The sequence below is a fragment of the Capricornis sumatraensis genome, chromosome 11 (genome assembly GCF_032405125.1).
Source record: "Capricornis sumatraensis isolate serow.1 chromosome 11, serow.2, whole genome shotgun sequence".
Classification (NCBI taxonomy): domain Eukaryota; kingdom Metazoa; phylum Chordata; class Mammalia; order Artiodactyla; family Bovidae; genus Capricornis; species Capricornis sumatraensis.
The window spans coordinates 42,709,341-42,718,295 of NC_091079.1; positions in this window are offsets into that span (position 1 = coordinate 42,709,341).

An 8,955-nucleotide genomic window follows, 5' to 3' on the forward strand; every position below is an offset into this window, starting at 1 on the left:
CAGTCTGATAATGGCCTGGAATTTACATCCAAGGTCACCCAACAACTTGTCCAATTCTTACAGATCCCCTGGAAAATACACATTCCATGCTGTCCCCAGTTCTCAGGAAAGGTAGAAAGGACGAATAGAATAATCAAAGAAACCCTTAGCAAACTAACCCTCAAAGTACATCTTGATTAGACTAAACTTTCGCCAGTTGTTTTCCTCAGAATACGGGCTTTGCCCAGAAAGCCCCTGGGGCTGAGCCCCTTTGAGGTGATGTATGGAAAGCCCATGCTCCCTCCTGGACTCCCCCCACCCTGAACCTCCTCCCATACCAAGCTTCCTACTCTCCCCTCTGCTGGTGGAACTCTGCAATGCCCTCTGGAAATATGTCAACCACAACTTGCCTGCCCCTGACCCCCAAGCCTCCCTGCCTCCTTTACAAACTGGGGACATGGTCTGTCTGTCTGATAATCCCAGGGTGACCTAACCACAAAGTGGCAGGGACCATTCAAAATCATCCTCCTTGCCCCAACTGTAGCTAAACTCGAGAAGGTCACCTCCTGGGTACACCTCTCTCCCCTGAAACGGGTCACCTCCGATCCTGCACTGCCTGCCTTAAATGACAGGTCTCCCTCACAGGACCTATCTTAAAATTCACCCGGTGACAACCTCTGTCAACCATCCGAGAGGACACTGAATTACCTGGACACTCCTTAACTACAACTGTTCCCGACCGAACTGCTACAAGACCTCTGGACCAGCGCCCCGACAGGAACCTCCTTCAAAGACCTGACTACACTGAAGTCTCAACTGTGGCTCCAGATGAAATTGATTTCTTTACTCTCATTCTCTGCCTCATTCTACATCCTAATGAACACTGTTCCTCCTCAGATTCAAACAACCACCAACTTCGGGCCTTTTGCCCCTCGCCCTAACTGACCTCTCCCTGTCTCTCTAACTATAACTGCATGCTTAATCTTAATCCTTGCTATAGGCCTAGTAACTGTCTCCCCTCAGGACTGGCCACCTATCCTTCGTCTTTCTGCAGGTATCGCCTGCATTGCTAGCTGTGTTCTACTCCTAGGGTGCTATTTCCTCTGTGCTGCCTATCTAACAGCCCCATGACGCCTCTGTTCCTTATCCCTGCTGCACTCCGGAGCCTTCTGGCTACTCCCTGCCCCTGCTATGACGTTTATTCCTATGTACATTCCTCATGTTATAATACAGCTCCAAAACCATGCACCATGAACCTCGGGGGCGGGCAGTCCAAATCCTTACTCCCTGTTAAAGTACGAAAGAGAAGGAGTTTCGTGAATACCTGGCATAAGCCAAATGGAAGAAACATATGTTTCTATCCCATTACCCACTGGGGGTACACAGACAAGGGTGGGGTACTAGATCAAAATCGGGAAAAAAAACAAGAACAAGTCATAAAGAACATAATTTCCTGGTTACAGGCAACCCCTGAGCCTTATAAATGCCTGACCTCCTTTCCCAATTATGGCCTCTCCTAAAACCTTCCTCTGGCAACCAACACCTTACCCACCGTCTCAACTCTTCCTTCCAATTCTTCCAGTGCACATAACACACACCCCAGGGTTGGATATGCATGTCACTGTCTCCCTCACTGCACATAGCGATTCCTTTACCTTCAACCTGACTGTTACAGGGCAACTATACCTCCCCTTCCCAACAAAAACTACACAACTCATTGGGCCAGTCTCTGACAATGTCCTACTCTCAACCCCTTTAAACCTAACCTGTATTAACTACTCTGGTCCCAACTACACTGTTCTTACAAACTCCGCTCCCTCCTTCTGTTCCACTTGGGTTCTCTGGAACAGCACCAATAATTGCATCAATCCAGGAATCTTCTTCTCTGCGGGACCTATGCATATTCATGTCTCCCCTTGGACCCCGCTGACCTTGCATCTTGGTCTTCCTGACCCCGGGCCTAACATTCCTCAAAGAAGAAGAGGTAGAACAAATAGTGTACCCCCAAGGGGAATTTTCCCACAGGAAAAGATGAGCCATCATAGCCCCCGTCCTGATTGGGACTGGCATAGCAGCAGCCCTAGGCACCGGGATTGGAGGCATCTCGACCTCTGCCCATTTCTACTACAAGCTGTCCCAAGAACTTAATGAAGACATGGAGCAGGTAGTGGAGTCCTTCATTTCAATCCAAAGACAAATTAACTCATTAGCTTTTGTGGCCCTACAAAATAGGCGAGCCCTGGACCTTCTCAATGCAGAAAAGGGAGGGATCTGCCTTTTCCTAGGAGAGGACTGCTGCTATTTTGTTAATGAAACGGGCATAATCCAGGGCAGAGTCAAAGAACTTAGAGACAGAATTGAATGCCACAGAAAAGAGTTACAAAACCTTTACAGTCCTGAAAACCTGTTCCAACAGGCCCTCCCTTGGTTGCTCCCTTCCCTGGGACCACTGGTACTTACCATTCTATTCCTCTTATTTGGACCCTGTCTCTTCAATCTCTTTCAAAGCTTTCTCCAAGAACGGATTCGGGCCATCTCTTGAGATCAGGTCAAGACCATTCTTCTTCTCAAGAGCCTCACCCCAAGCTCAGAAAAAGGAGACCCTGGGCCCTAGGACGATCCTCCATTCCAGACCCAAAACTGTTGCCCCATTCAGCAGAAAGTAACCAGAGAGATACAGCGCCCCTTTTCCCATTTTTTTTATGATTTCAGGGTCTAGAATGAAGGAGTCTTTTGGGCCTAGAAAAGAAAACAACAGTCTCAAAGGCCCTTGCTGAATCATTTAACTTTGGAGAAAACAAAACAGAACTTTAGGTCCTGCCCTGATGCTCCAGGCCGGTTGCATCTATCTGGGACTTATCACCCCCTGTCCAGAAACCTTCCACCCATTACACCTGCCCAGAAGACTTATCACCCCCTGCAAAACTACAAATGCCATCTCAACTAAAGAATACCCAAAACATCCCACCTGATTAACGTTTCCCTTATCACTTCCACAAACCTCCCTATAAATATGGAGCCTCCCTGATCCCTCTCCATGCTCAGTCTGGTCATTAGGCCAACTGTCACCCCTCCTTGCCTGAATAAAGGTAACCGACTTCTGTTGAGGTCGTCTTTCCTTTTTCTGCCTCAGCCCGGGCTATACCTTACATGGCAGGCACATCTCTCTGTCACTGTTTTTTCCTTTTCTTTCTTTTTTTTTTCATAAGAGTATACTTACTTTATGCCAGCACTGTTTTATTCAGTGCCCCTGACCCCACTGCAGGCCACTGTCGACCTACACCTCAACCAAAGACTTCTAGACACTCAAAGGCAAGTCTGGCTCAGTCTCTTCTTGTGGGGTCACTGCTCTTTTCTCCTGGGTCCTGGTGTGCACAAGGATTTATTTGTGCCCTCCAAGAATACAACAGTGCTGGCATAAGTCCTTTTGAAGGACGTCTCTAAAGATCGAGAAGCTCTATACAGTCAGCTAAAACAAGACCAGAAGCTGACTGTGGCTCAGATCATGAACTCCTTATTGCAAAATTCAGACTTAAATTGAAGAAAGTAGGGAAAAATCACTAGACCATTCAAGTATGACTTAAATCAAATCCCTTATGATTATACAGTGGAAGTGACAAATAGATTCAAGGGATTAGATCTGAATGACAGAGTGCCTGAAGAATTATGGATGGAGGTTCGTGACATTGTACAGAAGGCCGTGATCAAAACCATCCCCAAGAAAAAGAAAAACAAAATGGTTGTCTGAGGAGGCCTTACAAATAGCTGAGAAAAGAAGAGAAGCGAAGGCGAAGGAGAAAAGGAAAGATATACCCATTTGAATGCAGAGTTCAAAGAATACCAAGGAAAGATAAGAAAGCCTTCCTTAGTGATTAGTTCAAACAAATATAGGAAAACAATAGAATGGGAAAGACTAGGGATCTCTTCAAGAAAATTAGAGATACCAAGGGAACATTTCATGCAAAGCACAATAAAGGACAGAAATGGTACGGACCTAACAGAAGCAGAGTATATTAAGAAGAGGTGCCTAGAATATACAGAAGAACTATACAAAAAAAGATCTTAATGACCCAGATAACCACGATGCTGTGATCACTCACCTAGAGCCAGATATCCTGGAATGTAAAGTCAAGTGGGCCTTAGGAAGCATCACTACAAAGATAGTGGAAGTGATGGAATTCCAGTTGAGCCATTTCAAATCCTAAAATATGCTGTTAAAGTGTTGCACTCAATATGCTAGCAAATTTGGAAAACTCAGCAGTGGCCACAGGACTGGAAAAGGTCGGTTTTCATTGCAATTCTAAAGAAAGGCGATGCCTAAGAATGTTCAAACTACCACACAATTGCACTCATTTCACATGCTAGCAAAGTAATGCTCAAAATTCTCCAAGTAAAGCTTCAACATTGTGTGAATCGAGGACTTCCAGATGTTCAAGCTGGATTTCGAAAAGGCAGAGGAACCAGAGATCAAATTGCTAAAATCCGTTGGATCACAGAAAAAGCAAGAGAATTCCAGAAAAACATATACTGCTTTATTGACTATGCCAAAGCCTTTGACTATGTGGATCACAACAAACTGGAAAATTCTTCAAGAGATGGGAATACCAGACCACCTTACCTGCCTCCTGAGAAATCTGTATGAAGGTCAAGAAGCAACTGTTAGAACCAGACATGAAACAACAGACTAGTAGCAAATTGGGAAAAGTGTATGTCAAGGCTGTATATTGTCACCCTGCTTATTTAAATTCTATGCAAAGTACATCATGTGAAATGCTGGGCTGGATGAAACACAAGTTGGAATCAAGATTAGCAGGAGAAATATCAATAACCTCAGATATGTAGATGACACCACCCTTATGACAGAAAGTGAAGAACCATAGAGCCTCTTGATGAAAGTGAAAGAAGAGAGTGAAAAAGTTGCCTTAAAACTCAACATTCAAAGAACAAAGATCATGGCATCTGGTCCCATCACTTTGTGGCAAATAGATGGGAAAACAATGGAAACAGAGACAGACTTCATTTTGGGGGGCTCTCAAATCACTGCAGATGGTGATTGCAGCCATGATATTAAAAGATGCTTGCTCCTTGGAAGAAAAGCTATGACCAACCTAGACAGCATATTAAAAAGCAGAGATATTACTTTGCCAACAAAGGGCCATCTAGTCAAAGCTATGGTTTTTCCAGTAGTCCTGTATGGATGTGAGAGTTGCATCAGAAAGAAAGCTGAGCACTGAAGAATTGATGTTTTTGAACTGCAGTGTTAGAGAAGACTCTTGAAAGTCCCTTGGACTTCAAGGAGATCAAACCAGTCAATCCTAAAGGAAATCCTGAATGAATGATTGAATATTCCTGAATATTCAGTTGAAATCCTGAATATTGATTGAAACTCTAAATATTCATTGGAAAGACTGATACTGAACCTCAAGCTCCAATACTTTGGCCACCTGATGTGAAGAACTGACTCATTTGAAAAGACCCTGATGCTGGGGAAGATTGAGGGCAGGAGGAGAAGGGACCAACAGAGGATGAGACGGTTGGATGGCATCACCAACTCAACGGACATGAGTTTGAGCAAGCTCTAGGACCTGATGATGGACAGGGAAGCCTGGGGTGCTGTAGTCCATGGGGTTGCAAAGAGTCGGACATGACTGAGTGACTGAACTGAACTTACTAAATATAAAAAGTGAGGCTGTACTATGAAAAAAAGTAAGCTGTACAGCTTAGTCACAAAAATACAGTTAAGACCTGTCTATCACTCTTGCAAAGACCTAGGTGGGTCAGGCGACTCAGCGGGCCAGGCTGATTCTTTGCGATGGTGCCACCATCAATAAAGTCATGCACAGTTGACCTTGCACTGGAATTAGTCCCCTGGCCTTGCCCCCCTGTGGAACAGCTAGGGGTGTCTAGTTTTCCTATGTGAGGCCTGTATTCTCTTAGTGATATTTTCTAACAGACTTTATATTATAGTATAAATTTCTCTACATTAACTTTATATGCTTTTTTTCTTAGTGACTTTCCTGTCGCTTTTCAGTTGACATCCGTGCATTGCTTTCTCTCTTTTTAAAAAATATTTGTTTATTTGGCTATGTCGGGTCTTGATTTTGACACACAGGATCTTCATGGAGGCATGTGAGCTTCCCTCTTAGTTAACCCAATGAATGTGGGATATTAGTTCCCCGACCAGGGATCAGACCCATGTCCCTTGCATCGCAAGGTGAATTCCCAACCACTGGACCACCAGGAAAGTCCCTTGCACTTCTACCATCTGTAGATAGGTGTAGTTTCATCTCTTTCCAGTTCTCACACTTGTGATTTCTCTTGTAAAATGCACTGACTGCTGCCGCCAGGACACTGGTAAATGGTGGTGATGCTAGTGGGCATTCTTGTCTTGTTCTTGCTGTCTGTGCCTTCCCATTCCATTGGGTGATTTGCCAACATTCCTCACCTGTGCAAGCTTGCCTCTGATCTAAATTAGAGGTCCTAGGACCTCCTGGGGGTCCATTGCCTAAGATTCCATACTCCCAATGCAGGGGGCTCAGGTTCAATCTCTGTTCAGGAACTAGATCCTACATGGCACAACTAAAAAATAAATAAAAGAAATCTGAGATTTGAAATAAATAAATAAGGGGTGCCTGGTAGCCATTCCCCCAACCCACGCCATGACATGTATCACTATCCAGTAGCTACTGAACCCTGGTATGGACTAGATCTTTTCAACGCTTACTAGTTTTTCTTTTCTTTTTCTTTTTTTTTTAATGTGGACCACTTTTTAAAAAGTCTTTATTGAGTTTGTAATAATATGCTTTGGTTTTTTGATGAGAGGCTTTTGTGGGAGCTTATTATAGTTCCTTGACCAAGGATCAAATCCTCAGCCCCTGCACTGGAAGGTGAAGTCCCAACCCTCATTAGATATTAACCACACTTGACACCTGGGCTGACATCTATGTGCCATCCCACACTTAAACCCAAGCTGTGGCTTCAAAATTGCACTTAAAGGGTCATCTTTATAACCCAGAAGACACACTGAAGTACCATTTTGATAATGACACAAATACTGAACGTATTAAAAAAACCAATTCTCGATGCTGTTTGGGCAATGTGTCCTGTAATTGTTATGCCCGAGGTCCCAATCCCCAGAACTGAGAGAACAAGACATCCACAGCAATGCAAACGCAAAAAGGGAATTTATTGCTAGCTCGAGCCAGGGCCCAAGTGTCATCCAACACAGTGGAGTGAAACAAGGGCCCCGAGCCCTGAATTACAGCAGTATTTATAGGGTTAAGACAAAGACAGGGAATTGGCAGGGGCGGATTGGTTGCAAGGGTTCCTTAGCATCTACTAACTGGCTAGATTTTCGTGCACGTGGGCTTTCTCAGGGGGTTTTCATCCTCGTCCTGATAAGCCTGAACCAGGCTACAGGGAGTACACTGATTGGTCGAGTCCTGGCGCTGGCAGAGGATGATCTCAGCTCCTCCTTGGCAATAACTCAGCCCCTCTGTGAAGGAGACTTAGGCCTACCTTGGCCCCCTGAAGCCTGTCATGGTGTCTATTTGATCCTAACAGTAATAAACATAATCTACTTTCAGAAGTTAGGATGGACCTCTATGAATGAAAATACTTAAGACTTAGTTACATGAGACCCAGGCCAGAGTCTCTCGCCAACACCCACCCTGCCAGCCCCTCAACCCACATCCCAGGATGAGTAGGTCCTCTGTCCAATCACGACTCAGGTTCCATCTCCCTCATTCAGTCCATAGGTGATGCCTTTTTTTCTGAATTGTTGTTTGAGCCCATCATTTCCCCCTTTGTATTGATAATTAACTCTAAATATAAGTGGTCAACATCCTCCCAACTAATTTGTAAGTCATTCATTTATTCAACAAGTATTTTCAAACACTTGTTTGTTTGAGACCTGTGTGTAGGCTCTCAGATACAGTTATATTGAGTGGAAGTCAAATAGAAAACAACGTGAACTGAGCAAAAACAATTAAATGCGACAGAGGAAAGAGGCGTGATATTCAGAAACTCTAAAACAGATCTTCTCTGGTAATATTTATGTACTTTGTTATCCTGTAGCATCTTTCACATGATAGTATTAATAGCTCTTTATAATTGATTAATGAGTGAATCAGAGTTTGTATCATCCATAAAGCATGGAAAACCTAATTCTGGTTGATAAATAGAGAAAAAAAATGATGATAGATTTGAAGATAAACACTTTGAGTATTTCTTACACTTGAAAGTTTAGTATATATGGGTGTGTGATTTGCTTTTGTTTTCAGGAATTTACTGAAGTATGTCCTGTGATTCTACCTGGAATTACAGGACAGAGGTTGGTCTTTTGAAGATAAGCTGATTTTGTGCCACAAATGTGAAAAATCAGGTTAAAGTTCAATAGTCAAATAAGAAAAGATAAGTCAGATAAAGTTCAATAGTCACATGAAGAAAAACATAGAAGTCTTGGCTGAACACTCAGCATTTGAAGAAGCTGTGTATTTTCATGATTGCACAAGTCATTTCTGAAATTCTTACAACTAATAGGTCTAAAGTTAGTTATAACATGTATTTTGCTCAAGTTAGTATAAACTGATAGTGACAGCAGACAGTTCCAGCAACTCATTTTCAAGAAGCATTTTTTAGCTGACAATAGAAATACTACATCTGACCCACTTTAAACAATTTACAAAGGAATTCTCCCTTACCAGAATACTAGGTTTTACATTTACACAGGATCCCATTTTATGCAGAGTACAAAGAGGAGCGAGTGGAACTGAAATGAAGACTTTAGTGTAAGAATGTTCAAAATGAGTCTGATTGCTGCCATCCATCCCTAATGGGCCATAAGAAACCTGGAGCTTTAGGGCATTCGAGAGTTGTTTCATTAAAATAATCTACTAAAATGACCGCATGTGTGTTTTTATTCAGAAAATAGGATCTCTTTCCTAGAGTTGAGTATTCCTCCCCGTCGTTCATTTT